At 41.5% G+C, this 19360-nt stretch overlaps 1 protein-coding gene across 2 annotated transcripts in view; it reads right to left on the bottom strand.

Moving 5' to 3' along the window:
* Positions 1-19360, bottom strand: part of Nebl (nebulette) — a 443662-nt gene that overhangs the window by 280326 nt on the left and 143976 nt on the right. The gene's annotated exons all lie outside the window — the stretch shown is intronic.

Genomic DNA, 19360 nt, shown 5'->3' with positions numbered 1-19360 from the left:
GGCAATAGCACTACTCCTGTTCTGTTGTGAGGCTCTCTGCCATCTTTTTCTTATTCTAGTATGTCCTTCTTGTTCTTTTAATGCTGGTCTTGACCTACTACTAAATCAATGTCCTGTCCCAATCCATAGTTTGAAAAACGAGAACATAACAAAAGCAAGCAAGGAAAAAAAAAAAAAAAAGACATGAAGGACAGAAGGACCTTGCTTTGGGTCCTGTGCTGGAAGAGGAGAGTCCGGTGTCAAACAATGACACTGAAATTATATCTTCTCGTACTACAAACTAGGCAGTACTACATCACACCCCAGTGAATAGAAATACTGTGCTTTGTGCTTTGTGGCATGTAGTGCTGAGTGTGCTCTGTCAGAGCTAGTTTTTAAACATATTTTATTTATTTTTGTGAGGGGGGCAGAAGAAAGGCCTCTAGTGAAAGCAACTGAACTCCACGTGCTTAAGCCATCTCTCCAGCCACCTGGCAGAGCTATTTTTAATGTTGTTACTCCAGAATGTTTTCTTTCCAGATAATGATTAAACAAAGAATATGATGATCATAGCGTAGGGGATAACTCCTTTACAGCAGAGGTTCAACAGCTGAAGGCTGGCCAGAGAATGCTTTTGGAACACCAAACAACCTTTTTCTCCCTGTATCCTACATCACCCCTATCTTCAAGTCACAGTAAGGGTGATGAGGGAAAAAACAAAGATGTTGGGCCAGGCTCTGCTTCATCTTGATCACACCTCAAATCATCCCTGAGTACGCGTCAGGAAGAGAATGTCTCTCAGGTTGACCAAGGGGGGTGCAGAGCATATAGAGGGAGGCTGTGCATCACTGAATGGCCCAGAGTCCTCAAGTCCAGCCAGAAAGACCATCAACAACAAAAAGAAGTGATGTCCTGTAGGGCCCAGAAAATGCACACTACACAGAGTCCTGTGCATTCCCAGACAAGAGTAGGTACAACTAAAACCCAAACCAGAACCAAAGCAGAGCCAAGGAACAGCTCAGCAGTAACCTCTATGGGCCCAGGATTGAGAACAGGCAATAAAGTCACGATGGGGCCTCCTACAAAGTCTTAGTGTGCACAAACACCACTATTTTGCCACATCCCAGGAAAAAGGAGGTAAAACCTCACATTGACTTTCATCAAGTCTTCATAAAACTTATGTTATAAAAGTACATTAATTTTTTTTCCCTTTGGTTTTTTTTAGCTCAGGCCGACCTGGAATTTACTACGTAGTCTCAAGGTGGCAAACTCTCAGTGATCCTCCTACCTCAGCCTCCTAAGTGCTGGGATTAAAAGTGTATGCCACCACACCTGGCCATAAAAGTACATTAAGTTTTTAAGCCAGAATAAGGGCTTTAACAGAAAATGAAATTCCATTTGTGGTATCTCTTAGTATGGGACTGAGAGATTTTCAGCCATTACTTGTCCCTCTAATGATTCCAATCACACGTAGGGTTCTGAAATAAAGATTACTTGTATAGGGCTAGAGAGATGGCTCAGCAGTTAACAACCCAGGTTCACTTCCCCAGTACCCACATAAAGCCAAACTCACAAAGTGGCACATGTATCTGGAGTTTGTTTGCAGTGGCTATAGGCCCTGGCATGTCTATTATCTCTCTCTAGCTCCCCCTTTCAAAATAAGTAAATATATAAAATACTTTTTTAAAAAAGATTACTTGTATAATATATACTTCCAGAGCTAGTTTTGTGGGACCAACCAATGGACAAAGCTTAGAAAACTATAATTTCTGTCTAACTGTGAAAACTACCAACTTTTAAATTATTAAAATATTAAATATCAGCAAATAGAATGCATGTAAATGAAAGTTTCCTGGGCCCTTGCTCTTAAGAGCTTAAAAGAATACTGGGATCAAAAAATTACCAACTGTTGTCTAGAATCACTGCTGGAATAATTTTCTGTTACTTTAAACTATAAACATTCCGAATCAATAAAACTATTTGACAGACTAAGTAATGAACTTCCTTATACATTAGGGAATTCTTGAAGTTTTCTCTCTGGGTAAAGCACTTATATAGCAACTGTGAGCACCTGAGTTCAGTTCCCCAGAACCCATTAAAAGCCAGGTGCTATGCAGGCATCTGTAATCCTAGCGTGTTTATGGCAAGAAGACAGGAGAATTAACCAGAAGCTCGTGGGTGAGCCAGATGGATGAACAGGCAATGAACAAAGAATGAGGGACCCAGCCATCAAAGGAGGTGCTAGGAGAGGACCAGCACCAGACAATGTCCTCTGACCACAACACAGGTGTTCTGGTAGGCACACCCCACAATCACACACGTAAGGACTCATGCACACACACACATGCACACAAACACAGGTGCTCTGGTATGCACAATCCACAATTACACACATAAGGATCATGCACAGACACATGCACACAAACACAGGAGTTCTGGTATGCACACCCCACAATCGCACACGTAAGGATCATGCGCAGACACACACACATGCACACACACAACACAGGTGCTCTGGTATGCACACCCCACAATCACACATGTAAGGACTCATGCCAGACACACACATGCACACACACAACACAGGTTCTCTGGTATGTACATCCCACAATCACACATGTAGGGACTCATGCATACACACACATGCACACACACAACACAGGTACTCTAGTATGCACACCCCAAACAATCACACACGTAAGGACTCATGTCAGACACACACATGCACACACACAACACAGGTCCTCTGGTATGCACACCCCACAATCACAAACATAAAGACTCATGCCAGACACACACATGCACACACACAACACAGGTGCTCTGAAATGCACACCCCACAATCACATACGTAAGGATCATGCACACACACATATGCACACAACACAGGTGCTCTGAAATGCACATTCCACAATCACACACATAATGATCATGCACAGACACACACATGCACACACACAACACAAGCGCTCTGGTATGCACACCCCACAATCACACATGTAAGGACTCATGCGCAGACACACACATGCACACACACAACACAGGTGCTCTGGTATGCACACCCCACAATCACACATGTAAGGATCATGCACAGACACACATGCACACAAACACAGGTGCTCTGGTATGCACACCCCACAATCACACATGTAAGGACTCATGCACAGACACACACACATGCACATACACAACACAGGTGCTCTGGTATACACACCCCACAATCACACACGTAAGGATCATGCACAGACATACACATGCACACACACAACACAGGTGCACTGAAATGCACACCCAGAAATCACACACATAAGGACTCATGCACAAACACACACACAACACAGGTGCTCTGGTATGCACACCCCACAATCACACACGTAAGGACTCATGCCAGACACACACATGCACACAAACACAGGTGTTCTGAAATGCACACCCCACAATCACACACGTTAGGATCATGCACACACACACATGCACACAAACACAGGTGCTCTGGTATGCACACTCCACAATCACACATGTAAGGACTGATGCCAGACACACACATGCACACAGACACAACAAAGGGGCTCTGTTATGCACACCACACAATCACACACGTAAGGATCATGCACAGACACACACATGCACACACACAACACAGGGTCTCTGTTATGCACACCCCACATTCACACATGTAAGGACTCATGCACACACACACATGCACACACACACAACAGAGGGACTCTGGTATGCACACCCCACAATCACACATGTAAGGACTTATGCACAGACACACACATGCACACACACACAACAGAGGGGCTCTGGTATGCACACCCCACAATCAAACACCTAAGGACTCATGCACACACACAAACATGCACACACACACAATGCAGGGGCTCTGGTATGCACTCTCCACAATCACACATGTAAGGACTGATGCCAGATACACACATGCACACAGACACAACAAAGGGGCTCTGGTATGCACACCACACAATCACACACGTAAGGATCATGCACACACACATATGCACACACACACAACACAGGTGCTCTGGTAGGCACACCCCACAATCACACACATAAAGACTCATGCCAGACACACACATGCACACCCACAACACAGCAGCTGTTATGCACACCCCACAATTACACATGTAAGGACTCATGCACACACACACATGTACACACACACAACACAGGTGCTCTGGTATGCACACCCCACAATCACACATGTAAGGACTCATGCACACACACACATGCACACACACAACCCTGGTGCTCTGGTATGCACACCCCACAATCACACACATAAGGACTCATGCACACACACGTGCACACACACAAAAAAACTGGAAGAATTCTTTCCTACTGTGTTTTGCTCACTTGTGAGATCCAGAAAATTTAGACAAAGGAAGTAAACTGAATGTTTTGCCCATTTTCAAAAAAACTCAAGGACTTTTTTTCCTGAATTTGCAAATCCTACATGAATGAGGATTCACATTAACAAAGTATTCCAAACTTCTTAGAATATTTGGAAATATTGGTGTGTAATGTGAATAATTTAAATTTCAATTCATATTCCCCTTCAACTCTTAGGCCTCCACTGAAGGCTTTATTTACAGTTGCCTTGTTCTGTAATGTGCCAACTCCAGTCTTAAGCCAGGACTAACTCCACAGCTTACAAAGCTCCCAGGGCATCATCAAGACAAGATTTTTTTTTAATTTTAAAAAAGACAAGATAAAGACAATGTGATCTTTACCAATAATGACAAAGGGAGGGAAGGTTAGGACAAGGAAACAAAGAATTTGGGCCTAAGAGAAATTTTTACTAAAATCAAAATTTTCAGTCCATACTTAAAAGGCTGGAGATGGCTGGAGAGATTGTTGAATGGTTAAGGTGCTTGCCTGTGAAGCCTAAGGACCCAGGTTCAATTCCCCAGAATCCACGTAACACAGATGGCAAGGTGGCACATGCATTTGGAGTGCATCTGCAATGGCTGGGGGTCCTGACACACCCATTCTCTCCCTATATCCACACCTCCCTCTCTCTCTCTCTGTCTTTCTCTCTCTCTCTCTAGTAAATAAAATATTCAAAAAGAAGTAAATAAATAAAATGAAACCCTACTTTAAATTCACTAAAAATTCATTTAGAATAGCTAGAAAAGGGCTTACAAATAGACTCGTCATGCCTTCCTTCTGCTACTAAAGCCCTAACACTACAAGTAACTCACTTGTTGGCTGTAGAGATGGCTTAGCAGTTAAGGCATTTGCCTGCAAAGCAAGGGAACTTGATTCCCCAGGACCCACGTAAACCAGATACACAAGGGGGCGCACATGTCTGGAGTTCATTTGCAGTGGCTGGAGGCCCTGATGTGCCCAATTTCTCTCTCCCTCTCTCTGCTCTTTCTCTCTCTCTCAAATAAATAAAAATAAAATTTTAAAATTCTCTAAAAAAATTACTTGTACTGAGTACTTCTATGGCACTAGGCCCTGATGTGAGGACTATATTCAGCACCACAGTTATTCCTCTCAGCAGTTTTATGATGTAGATACTCATTTTCCTCACCTTAGGCTGAGGAAAGTATGTCCTACAGATTATACTGCCAGTGAGCATTGGATCCAAAAATCTAACACAGGCTGATCATACCCATGCTGTGTTAGAGTGCGCTCCCTGTGGCTCCTGGAAGGCAACTTTGAATTTTGGTGAATTTTCTGAACAGTTTGCTAAATACTAAATAAACCCTTTCCTTTCATAAGCTATTTCTGGCTGCATGTTTTATCTTAGCAACAAGAGGGTAACTAGAACAAAGGGTCTGTTTCGATCTGGCCCTTTGCTGTTTCTGCTTCCTGCCCAACGGGAGATGAGCAGCTTTTTACCAGCACCTGCCCCCAACCATGCTGTGCTGCATGACCACAACCCCAAAGCAGCAGAGCCAAGTGACCATGGGCTGAACACTCAGAAACCATGAGCCAAAATAAACATTTCCTCCTTTAAGTCTATTTTGAAAACAGTTTGTTGCAGCAGAAAGCTGATGTGTCTACAGGAGATAACAGTAGCCCTGGGGAGATAGTTTGGTAGCTAAGGGTGTCTACTTGCCAAGCCCGTGGGTCTGGGTTAGACTCTGCAGCACCAAACAAAGCCAAACGCACAAAGTGGTATATGCATCTGGAGTTCCTTTGCAGTGACATGAGGCCCTGGCATGCCCATATTCTCTGTGTGTGTGTGTCTCTTTCTCTGCTCACAAATAAACAAGAATAATGATGATGTGCTTTTATGCACTTGTATTTCTATGACTTCAGCCTGATACTAACCAAAGCTGGAATATTTTCACCATGGTCTTTTGTCCCTAGAGAGTCCACTGTAAACAAAAGCATGCTTTGTTATTCTTCCTGAAGACCATAAGCTCTTTATTTTAATTTTGCAAATGTGTTTTATTTACTTATTTGTCTGTCTTTGGTTTTTTATTTTTTTTAATTTTTGTTGTTTATTTATTCCAGAGCGAGAGAGAGAGAAAGCAGGAGAGAGAGAGAGAGAATAGGCGCGCCAGGGCTTCCAGCCACTGCAAACAAACTCCAGATGTGTGTGCCCCCTTGTGCATCTGGCTAACGTGGGTCCTGGAGAACTGAGCCTCGAACCGGGGTCCTTAGGCTTCACAGGCAAGCGCTTAATAGCTAAGCCATCTCTCCAGCCCTGTCTTTGGTTTTTTAAAGACAGTCTCAGCTGGGCGTGGTGGCGCACACCTTTAATCCCAGTACTTGGGAGGCAGAGGTAGGTGGATCATGAGTTCAAGGCCACCCTGAGACTACATAGTGAATTTCAGGCTAGCCCAAGCTAGCATGAAACTTTACCTCAAAAAACAACAACAACAAAAAAGACAGTCTCACTGTGTAGTCCAAGCTGGCCTCCTCTTGCCTCAACCTCCCTGTTGCAGGGGTTACAGGCATATATCACCATACCTTAACTGTACAATTTTCTTTCCCCAGTAATAATTATGCATTAATTTTGATGAATACAATAGTTGTCACAGAGTCTTTGCTTTTTCTCAGAAAACTAAACATGAATGGGATACTGAAGGATGAAGAAAGGCAGGCAAGACACGCACACCTCTTCCTCTCTAGCTTGGAAGGGCCCTGGCTGGAGCACCAGCGTCTTCCTATGTCGGCCACTGTTTGGAGTCTGTTAGCCACTGTCTTTATAGAATGAGACCTTGGGGGAGTGGTGCCTAGTCTCTTTTTATTGAGAAAATTTGTTTTTCTTGTTGTTAAGCATAGTATTCATGCTACTTATGCTTGCTTTTTCATCTGACCACACCATTTTGATCATTATGCAGCTCATTTCAGGTGTTTAAAATGTTTAAAACAAGCCTATGCAGTTCTTAAGCAGCAAGACATATGAAATGTGGCTTGAGCAGAACTGGGAAAATGTTCATGCTTAACATCAGAGTGAGGCTTCCTGCCAAGGGTGGACACATGACTTAAGCATGAATGTGACCAGCGAGCTCCCATTTTCTGGAAAAGATAACATTCTTCGTCTGATGGGGTTAACTGTGCACTGTAAAAGCGACCTAAGACATGCCCTTTCCCCAGTACACATCATGGCTCTGCCTTACAACATTCTAAACCCAGCATACAGATGGTTGAGGTATCTCTGATGGATTTCTTCTCTCAATAAGACGGAGCAACAGCAGCCCGTCATATCCGACAATCAGACAGCTCTCAATATGGACTAATTTAGAAACAGCCTTGTCAGAATTTTGAAAGCCTGCAATCTTACAAAAATATAAGATCTTCAAGTATGCTTTCTATATACAATGAATAAGATAATTAGCTCCTTTCCTTGAATATGTAACTTTCCCACTGAAGAGGGACAATTGTGAGACATCATTCTTCACAATTTAATTCTTTTACAAAATAATGTGCATGTGACTCATATTTGTGCATACAGACAGACATGATTAAAGTAATATCTTTTTAAATTTATTTATCAACTAGATAATCTGCTTACCCAAAAAAGGAATTATAGATGGAAATATCTTGATGGAGCCAATTTTCTGATCAAGAGAGCTGCATACATTGTAACTATCACGCCGCACTTAAAAATTCCCCAAGCCGGGCTGGAGAGATGGCTTAGCGGTTAAGCGCTTGCCTGTGAAGCCTAAGGACCCCGGTTCGAGGCTTGGTTCCCCAGGTCCCACGTTAGCCAGATGCACAAGGGGGCGCACGCATCTGGAGTTCGTTTGCAGAGGCTGGAAGCCCTGGCGCGCCCATTCTCTCTCTCTCCCTCTATCTGTCTTTCTCTCTATGTCTGTCGCTCTCAAATAAATAAATTAAAAATGAACAAAAAAAAATTTAAAAAAAAATTCCCCAAGCCAGAACACAGAGGTCTCTTATTCTTTCAGCCAATAATTATTAGGCACATAACAACAATATTTATACAAATAGCTACAAGTCCCTTATCTAATTCCCTTGGATGTGCACCTAGTCCCGTCTGTTTAGGATCCTCTTTATAAGCTTGAACCCCAGCCTAGCTCAGAACTTCAGCCTCTCTCCCATGGGAAGGCTACAGCGCCTCACTGCTGTACTTCAGTAAACAGTCTCTCTGTCTGTGGAGATCAAGTCTGGTGTTTGTCTTTGCTTTTCTCTTTCACTTTCCCTACATTACTCAACAGAGATACTTCAAATTATACAATCATTTATGGTACTGTGGATTTTACTATTATTGCCAATCAAATATAAAGTAAAATTTTAAGTGGGAGGAGAAATTTATGAAGTCAGTTACACACCACTAATTTACCCATCTTGATCCACAGTATGCATTCCACTACCAAAAGCTGTTCACACAGATTTCTCTTGAAATAGGAGGGGACCTCTTTACACAGAAAGCTGATTCCAGACAATATGTATGATTTTAATCAAAATTCCCTAAAAAATGTTCTATGGATACAGACTCCACATGATGTTTTTTAAAGATTTTTCCCCCAAAAAAGTGCTCTGCCACTAAATATATTTGGCAATGATGGATCTCTGAACAAAGTTAGAAAATATTTTTCATGAGTGTTTCTAAGACTTGGCCTTTTTGTTTCCAGAAGCATCTTACACTACGGGTATTCTGCAGAACACACATTGAGAAATACTGATTCATGTAAAACTTCAGCCTACGTATGTAAAGACAAAAGGAATGTTTAAAAGGCTAGATGACAAATCAGCCTGGCTACTCAGAGATTCTCTCTTAGCACTGAGATTCTTTGCCCAATGAAGTGATTTTTATCATTTCTTGAATGTTTCTCTTGATTGCTGAGTATCACCTATCCAGCCTTTACAACACCACACAAATGTCCATTCCATAAACCTTTCTTTGATCCCTTCCAGAAGCCCTCTTGCAGGTACCATCACCATTTTCAGTTGTACTCTTTTTCCCTAACTTCCTGTATATTTGCCTGGGAGGTGAACTTTAGAATATTTAATGAATTATTAAATGGCTGAAAAGATTAGCAAAGGCTGACACAGTGAATAGCTCCTTGGAAACTGCGAAAAAGAAAAATGCAGAACTGGCTCTAGATACAGACATCCTCAAAAGAAGCCTAACTACTGACTATTTGGCTGAAAGAAAGTTTAAAATTTTTCCTTCAAGAATATCTAGATTTTCATAGACCTCCATAAATTGTTTAAATTAAAATCTGTATCTTTAAAATTCTTAAAATCATTACTGATTTTGCCATGGCTTAAAACAAGCCTTTGCATGGCTTCTGAACTCTAGAGTATACTGCAGTAAATATAATAGAATGCAGAAACACAAGATCAGATATTAAGTTTCACCATTCAAGTACTGAACAAATTAGAAAAACATTTATTTTCTGTGTGTTTGTATGTTTTTGAGATGTTATAATCTCGGTTTCACAGCTCTCAATGCTGAAAACTGAAAGACCACATGTGAGTATGGTAGACTACACTGTTCACAGGCCCCTAAGACACCCCAAAATACTGTAAACTGCCCGATTTCTTCAATAATCCTCTTTGACTAAGAAATAAAAGCAGAGAGGCAGCTCAGTGTTGGAGCTGTTGCCTGGGATTCAAAGGCTCTTGACTCAACTCCAATACCACTAAAAAACAGGGAGCAAGGCTTTAAATAAAAAAGGATAAAAGAAAAAAGTCAAAAGTAGCTCAAACAACAAATAGTAAGAAAAAAAAATAGCCTGAGTAAAAGAAAAATGGGTAAGTCATTTATCAAGAGAAAATAGTTCTCCAATGGCCAACAGGTATATAACAATGATCAGCATCACTCATAATAATAAATATATGCACATTAGAGACACAAGACACAACACCTCTTACCTGCTAGAACAGCTTTTATGAAGAAGACCAAAGATAGGTGTTGAAAAGAATTCAGTGGAAAGAGAACCAGCAGGACTGCAAATTTGTTTAATTATGTAAAAGAGTACAGAAGTTATCCAAAAAAAAAATAAATAAAAGTAGAACTATTGGACCCCCCACTGGAAATATGTCCAAGGAAAATGAAATCATCATGTCAAAGATAAGTTGCACCATTATGCTAAGTAAAACACTATTCACCAGAGCCAGGACATGGAGTTAATCTAAGTGTCCGTCAGTGCATTTAAAAAAGTAGTTCATACATAGCAGAATACTTTTCAGCCTAAAAGCAAAGGATATTCTGTCATTTGCTACAACATGAGTATACCTGAAAGTCACTAGGTAAGTAAAACAAGCCAGGAAGGGCAAGACAAAAATGGCACACTGTCATTCATACGTGGAATCTAAAAAGTCCAACGGGGAACAGAAGGTCAAACGGCGTAGGAGGTGGGAGTGGAAGAGCTGGAGCAATGTTGGCCAAAGGTACAATACTCAGTTATCCTAACGAATAAGTGTAGCACATGGTAACTATAGCTAATAACAATGTATTTTATGCTTATAACTTGTTAAGAGACTAGATTTAAGCGCTGTCACCACACACAAAAAAAATGAGTTTTTGCATATTTGTTAAGTCGCTTGGATTAGCCATTCAATAAGTGTGCACACACTTCAAAGCCTAACCATGGAAATGTGAATGTAAAGTATGTCCCAGGGCCGTGTGTGTGTGTGTGTGTGTGTGTGTGTGTTTAAGGCTCCTACTCAGCCCTCAGCAGGCAGGGCCTTGGGAGGCAGAGCTTTGCCCTAGGAGCTGTGTCCCTGGGGAGGAACCTGAGGTTCATCATTTCAGTCTCACTGGGTGTTCACTAGCCAGTCACTACCTTGCTGCTCCCTGCCAACAGGAAGCTTCCCCCAGTACTGTTAGCCTGACGCAGACCCCACCCTCTATAAGTGCCTACAGCTGGACGCTTTGTCCCAGCAACATGGAGCTGACTGTTACAATAAAGCTGTAACGCCAGCAGCACACATAACTTTTATGTCGCAATTAACAAAGGCCTTTTAAAAGACAAACATGTAAGTTCTCATTTGCATCTTAAGATTCTTTTGTGCCAGATTATAAACCCAATATTTTCATCATTCATTACTTCCTTCTTAAATATTTTTATTTATTTGAGAGAGGAAGAGACGGAGTATGGGCATGTCAGGGGCTCCTGCCCCTGCAAATGAACTCCAAATGCATGTGCTACTTTGTGTATCCAGCTTGACATGGGTGTCAGGGAATCAAACTCAGGCCTTCAGGCTTTGCAACCAAGTGCCTTTAACTGCTGAGCCATCTCTTCAGCCCTAGTTACTTTCTTTTAATAGCTGCATTTTATTTTTTTCGTAGCTGTGAAAAAAAATCCCTGGCAGAAGCAACTTAATGTGGGGGGACTGACTTTGGGGAATTCCTCATAACCACCAGACCAGGAGGCAGCGAGAGCTGGAAAGAAGCTAGAGCCGGGCTGTACCTTCAAGGCCTGCCCTACGCGCATACCTCAGCCAGCCAGTTCCAAGCCACAACAAGAATGGAAGGAAAAAATGTCCATTTTGGCGTTGGGAAGAAAATAGCATAGAGCTTTGGTCCACAGTCTGTTGCAGTTTTTATCTTCAAGGTATCATGATTTGTGATAGCCTTCCAGGCTTTTAGATACACTAGAAGTTGATTTCTAATGGTAACCAGATAATGGGGGAAAAAAAAGAAAAAAGAAAACAGAAATTTAAACAATAGGGAGAGAGCACATCATATAGTTAAAATTATGATCAAAAATAAATGACAAGATACTCCTTTGTAAAATATCTGACAAGACCTGACTGTATCACATCTTTTCTAGTAACACTGCACCCAAGGTCAGTATCTAGTCATATGGAGCTGAAGACAATGTTTCTACAATGCTCCAGTTATTTCTATGGAAGGATCTATCAATACTATGACTCACATTTCTCCTAAGCTTATTCAGAAGTAAGTCATCTTATTTGTGTATATGCATACATGCCACAGTGTACACATGAAGGTTAGAGGTCAGCTTCAAGGGGTCTGTCCTTTCTGAGACAGAATCTCTTACCACTGAAGTGAGTATCGGAGTATCTGCCTCCACCAGAACACATGTGCCATTTTGTATCCGGCTTTTACGTGGGTGCTGGGGAGATGAACCTGGGCAGCAGATTTTGCAAACAAATGCCTTTAACTGCTAACCATCTTCTCAGCCCTGCCATCTTATATTTAGTATCTTCCCAAATGAGGCTTAAAAAGTTTTCTTGCCAGCGTGGTGGCACACGCCTTTAATCCCAGCACTCGGGAGGCAGAGGTAGGAGGATTGCTGTGAGTTCAAGACCACCCTGAGACTACACAGTGAATTCCAGGTCAGCCTGGACTAGTGTGAGACCCTACCTCAAAAAAGCACAAAAAAAAATGTATTCTTAAGTATAGTCCACCTTGTCTCACAAATAAATTAATTTGCATAAAACAAATTTTAGCTAAGCATACAGTAGGGAGTAAAGAACACACTGTCACTTATGACAGCCTGGTTCCTAAAATCCCCACTGCATGAACAAGAAGAGATGAGCCTTCAGCTTTGTTCTACCATCAGCTAGCTCTGTGACCCTATCCTAGTCAAATCAACTGAAGACATTCCATTTTCTCATACTGTAAAGATGATCTGTCATCTTTCCTACATACCCAAGTGATAGGTCAAGGTGTTTGCTGGAATAAAGATACACAAATTTCAAGTATTATTCACTTTACCACTTTTATGCCATGGTCTTACTGCCATATAGATTATAACTCTCCCTTATTTGTGGGGCACACAAGCCCAAAGAATAATTACATAACTGAACAATCTCAGAGTCTATTCAGGAAAGGACATCTGCATGTCACAAGAGCAACACACTGCAATGAAAAATAAGCAGTTTTTCCAGACAAGAAATTTTCACCGTGGCAGCTTCACCAAAAGAAACATCCTGTGCTGAATTCTTCCCACAGCCCTTGTCATTTGCATGGGCAATTTCAGTCTTGTTTTCCCTGTGCACACTGTTCCGAAGCAGTGGGAACCCATCAGTCACTACGACAGCCCTACTTTATAGATCAGTGTAATTTGTTTATTGACTTCTAAATACCAAATTCCTCCAAGGAGAGTCACAGATCCACAACATGCTTAGAAAACATGTAAATACAGATGATCCCTGACAGCTCCTGATGGCTGCCACTCACAAACTTTCCCAGCGTGCACTTCTTCCTTCAAGACCATTCTGCTGCTAGGCAGGGTGCACTTCATGAAGCAAATGGAGAAAAACAATGGAGTTAGTGCCTCGTGGGTTTTAAAGCATAAAAGTGTCAAAGTTGTGAATAGTTCTTCAGAGAAATGGAGCTACTAGGATGGTAATAAGGGAAAGCAGATAAGGAAGAAAGAAGGGAGGGAGGAAGGAAGAAAAGGAGATATGCAGGGAGGGAGAAAAAGATGGAGAGAAGGAGGAAAGGAGGTTGATGGACTTTTAAGGACTTGGCTCATAAGACAATGTGGCTAGCAAGCACTCCGTCCTTCAGACTAGCCAGCAGGCCAGAGGTGCCAGCAAGAGTGGACGCTACAGTCTCCAGTCCAAAGGAGTCCACGGGCTAAATTCTTTCTTCATAGCTCAGCCTTTTCTCTAAGCCTATCAACACAATGAACGAGGCCAACCTACATTATGGAGAATCCGTCTCCTAATTTAAATGTTAATCTCATATTTTAAAATATCTTCATAGCAACATGTAAACGGGTGCTGGACCAAAACTGGGATCCCAGAAAAGTGGAAAAATGGCACTAAACATGCTGGTTGCATTTCATAGTTTCTCACCATGAGGAAAGCTAACAAATTCACCCCCATCCCCACCCCTACCCCTACACATAGAAGCTTTGCTGAGAGAAGAGGATTTGCCTGTCACTGAGTGAGTGGTGAGATTCTAGTACAGTTATTTTTTCCAAGATTCAGTCAGCACCAGCAATGGTGAGAAAATAAGGTGAGAAAACACAGTGCCCCAGGGCACCTATGCACCTGCTACAGCTTCACTTCTACTAACACATCCCCTTCCTGTACATGCTGAAGTCTTCCCTCTCCTTCAAGACTGCCGTCAGATGCCACCACAGACAAAGCCTTCCCATGCCCCCTACTGAGTGCCACACTGTGAAGGTTACTTGCTTCTTCCCTCTGCTTTGCTGCCAAACACTACCCTGAGCCACACCTTGTTTTCTTATCTTCCTCCTGCAGTGAACATAGCTCCTCTGGGTCTTTGCAGGCTAAGGCCAGTGTGCCCACATCTCTCTTGACTAAAGTGAGGGGCCACATTTTGAGGCAGTATCAACTTTGACTTTTTTTTCTTAGTTGCAAACAGTGCTTCCCATTTGGTATAAAACCTCAACTGGCTATAAGACTACACAAACATTTGTCCACAGCACCTTATTCCTTGGGAGTTCAGGCTTCACCGTGCAAAGTGAAGATCAACAGATGCTAATGAGTACCAGGACTGAATGGCTTTGACAGGGACTGACTAATATCTATAGTCCTTTCTGGTTCTAGGTTCTAGATAATTCAACATGATAACATCCACCAAGTCAGCACTGGATACACCCTTTCTCTGCTAGGAAAATCCCAGATAAATACTGATAAATTCTTACTTTCTGATGTTACTTTTCTAATTCCCACTGGGACTACCTGACTTCGGCTTTTGTGTGTATGTCTGTGTGTGTGGTTTGCATGTACATGTGAGCATTGTGTGCACATGTGTAGGTGTATGTGGAGGCCACAGGTCAGGTCAACATCAGGCATCTTTCTTGCTCTCCACCTTGTTTTTTGAAGAAGGGTCTCTCACTAAACCTGGAGGGCATAAATGTGGATAGACTGGCTGACCAGCAAGCCCCAGGGAGCCTCCTGCCTTCATGTCTCCAGGACTGGGATTACAGATGCTCACTGTCACACCTGGTTCTTACACAGGTGCTAGGGATCCAAACACAGGTCTTAATGCCTGCAGGCCGAGCACTTATCCACTGAGCCATCTCCCTGCCCCTGCTCATAACCTTCCAAAGTTTTCCACAACTTAGTCAACCTTTATCACAATGACATTTAAAGAACAGTCACATCACTCTCACAGCCAACAGGTAAGACACCCATATTATGTTCCTGTTTATATATGAAAAACCTCAGACCTCACACGCCAATAAAAGCATCTTGCCTTAGGACCTCAGCTATATCCAGGACACAATTCTAATGAAATAAACCTCTTCCAACTTCCTCAAATTCCCAAGTCCACACTTTCACTGGCTTAAACTGAGTTTGCAACTTCCTAATAGCAAGAAAAGCATTTCAAAGCTCTCCTTTTTCTTTCTTCAAATCACATGTGGAAGCAGGTTAGAAGAAGCTTTTCTGCTAGGGGTAGGGACTTTGGACAACCACTCTGTGTAGCCCAGAATTGCTGGGTGTCCTAAACTGCTAGAAAGGGCAGCCCCAGCATGCAGAGATGGCTGCTCAGCCACTCTGCTTCCCTCAATTCTCCACTTCCAGTCATTTCATGGTTCCTGCTGAGCTCTGATCACATGGCCTTTCAGCTTTCTGACCTTCACGACTTACTTGTCTTCTCTTGGGAATTCTGCTGGTTGGTAGCCCCGGCTAGCCTCAAATTCTCAATCCTTCTGTCTCAGTGAATGCTAGAATTATAGGCATGAACCACCATGCTCAGAATTCTTTTTTTGTTATTGCTGGTTTTGGTTTTTGGTTTTTCAAGGTAGGATCTCATTCTAGCTCAGGCTGACCTGGAATTCACTCTGCATTCTCAGGGTGGCCTTGAACTCACGGTGATCCTCCTACCTCTGCCTTCCAAGAGCTGGGATTAAAGGTGTGCACCACCATGCCTGGCTTTTGTTGTTGTTGTTGTTGTTGTTGTTGTTGTTTGAGGTAGGGTCTCACTCTAGCCCAGGCTGACCTGGAATTCACTGTGTAGTCTCAGGGTGGCCTCAAACTCACAGAGATCCTCCTACCACTGCCTCCCTGAGTGCTGGGATTAAAGGCATGCGCCACCACGCCCGGCTTGGCTTTTTGTTTTTTAATTAAATTTACTTTTAACGGATACAGAAATATATCAGTCAGTTTAAATGTATCAGTTTCCTTAAACATTTATCATTTCTTTGTGTAAAGATTTTCAAATCATTTCTTCCATCTTTTTGATATATGAAGGCTTTCGTTATCTATAATACAGGACATTACTGTCATCCTGAGTCACCTATTACACAGTAGTAGCAACGAGAACTTAGTACTCCTTGCCACTCAGGACCTGTCAATGACATACCCCCATCTCCCTGATGACTGGTTCTTTTGCTTATTGCCTTTGTTCCTAGCCATGGCTTCTATGTATGCTTGGGGAAAACATCATACCTCCCTGAAACCAAGCCAAGAACAAGAAAGAGAGGATAAAGCATCTACCTGCTCTAGAGATGGAAATGCTACTCCTCAACATGACCACCATCCCATCATCTTCTCTGGGCAGGAGCCATGCAGAGCTTCATGAGGCTTTACATTCAGAGATAATGTTTGGTTTTAATTTTTAATTTAACTGAAGCTTCAGATGAGGACAAAACGCTCTAATAGTACAACCAGAAAAATGGTGTTCAGATTTATGGGGGGTTATTTCCTTAAGCAGGACATGTCATGTTGCAGTGAGCTATTATTCCTGAAAAGCTGTGGGCCTGCCGCCTTACCTGCGTGGCTGAGCCTTGCTCTGACTCTGACCACTGTCCTTACCACAGCGAGCACCTCTCCTCCCGGCATCTGACCTTGTGCAATACGGAAAATTTGAAAGTTTGAAAATTTTCTAAGAACAGAAAAGTGTTAAAGGTTGTAAAACTGACTTCATGAATTATAATGACATCTCACACTTGTTTTTTCTTTGCTATTAGGTCTCACTGTCTCCCAGGTTGATCGAGAACTCACTATATAATTCAGATAGAACACAACATCTCAAGCTTCTGCCTCATAGGAGCTGGGATTACAGCTGTGTGCCACTAAGCACTACCTCAGTTTTTAAACCTGTAACTCTATGCCTAGGTGTTTTCAACTCTCAAAAGTCTGGGAGGCAACAGACAACAATATCACCGGGGTCTTGCATCTGAGCAAGAGGAATTTCACATAGTTTTTTTTCTTCTTCATTACTTTATATTGTTTAAAATGTTTATCATGAATAAAAATATTTATGAGAAAAAGCAATAATGGTGCTGTTATTTTTAAAATACACAAATAAATGGATCCCTTGATTTCTTTACAAACCTCTTCCAATGGTCCCTCATTACAACAATTCCCAAGAACAGGGACATCAGAAATTCTGCTTCAAGGGTGTGGCCTGAGGATTGAACTAAAACAATATGAAGTGTGTGAAGCCTTGAAGCCTTGAAGACTAAGGATATCACAGGGAAAATAGGCAAAATATGCAAAAATGGAAAGTTTTGTTTTTTCCAATATCAACTTTATCTTTTTTCTTTCATGTGTGTATTTATTTAACTAGAATATACAACTTCTTCTGTATGCTAGACAAACATTATACCACTGAGCTATACACCAATTAACATTTTGTTTTGAAATAAGTTTCTGGATCACCTATCATAACAAATGTTATAACTAATGAACTATGTGCAATAAAAAATAGGATCCACTAAAATTGACTCTCTTTGCGTTATTTTTAATCTCTATTTGTTTTATTTGTTTACTTGTTTTTAAAAGATAGCACTGGTTCATACAGAGCGGGGTGAGGTATGCTTATGGTATGTAGGTGACTAGCTGGCATTGTCCTAAATGCTTCCAGTCATCCCTTCACCCCCAAAGCTGCTGGCTCCACTTCTGACCTGCCATGCACTTAAGCAGCTGCAGTGCCTCTTTGACAGTGGTCCTTGGTAACTAGGTTTTGATTCTGTTTTGTTGTTCTGGCTCCAGAATAAACTTCTGTTTTCTTTGATGTGTAATAAATTGAAAAAAAGAAAAGAAAAGCTCCTTTTGAGTGATTTTTCAGTTCACATTTAGCATTTAAACTCTGTAACAAATCGAGAGAAGAACAACAGACCAAATTCATTTTTCCAAATTGTTCTAAGCTTATGATTCTAAAAAACTGGAAATGCCAGGCTCTGCCTAAGGTCCCTATTAATGCCACTGAATAAATTTTATTTCATTCAAACTCTGGATCAGAAGAAATGTATGGCTCAACCTGTACTCCAAGGAATACAGTACAGTTTCCAACAGTTTCCAAAAGTGTCCAAATATTGCACTGGCATTAAACTAGACAGTCAATTCCTCAGGCACTCTGAGATAAGTGATATATAAACACAAAGACATTTAGAATGTCTTAGTACTACTTGACAAAACCAAGTTGTTTGGAAAGGGTTCCTCTAGACTGAAAATACAAACTAATACAAAAAGTCCTGTTTCTTATAAGTAGATGAAGTATTCTGAAGTTATTTTCAAAATTAACATGGTTCATTCTATCGCCAAACCACTGGGAAAAAATATATATATATACATACATACTTTTTTTGTTTTACAGCCACGTGCTTTCTTTATTTTATCAGAAACATTGTAACAAGGATAACACTGAGCTAAGGCTACAACACTGGGAAAAGGGCAAGGAATTTTATTAAGTTTTTAAAAATTATTTGATTGATATGGTCTCACTCTAGCCCAGGATGACCTGGAATTCACTATGTAGTTTCAAGATGGCCTCGAACTCCTAGAGATCCTCCTACCTCTGCCTCCCAAGTGCTGGAATTAAAGGCATGCACCACCATGCCTGTCTTTTGAATGTTTATTTTTACAATGAGGTATTTTCCAGAAAAATTAGAGAGGCATGAAATTAGCTATAGATAACAGTACTTCATAAGTGCTTGGTTATATAAGAAGTATTACTATTCTTATGTGACTATTAAATTATTCTGATGTTCATTAATTTCAAATTTCCAAAAGTTTGTGATAGACTTTTTAA

This window comes from Jaculus jaculus, chromosome 15 (assembly GCF_020740685.1).
Source record: "Jaculus jaculus isolate mJacJac1 chromosome 15, mJacJac1.mat.Y.cur, whole genome shotgun sequence".
NCBI lineage: Eukaryota > Metazoa > Chordata > Mammalia > Rodentia > Dipodidae > Jaculus > Jaculus jaculus.
Note: the sequence above shows the minus strand (reverse complement) of the source record. Positions and strands in the feature narration are given on the sequence as shown.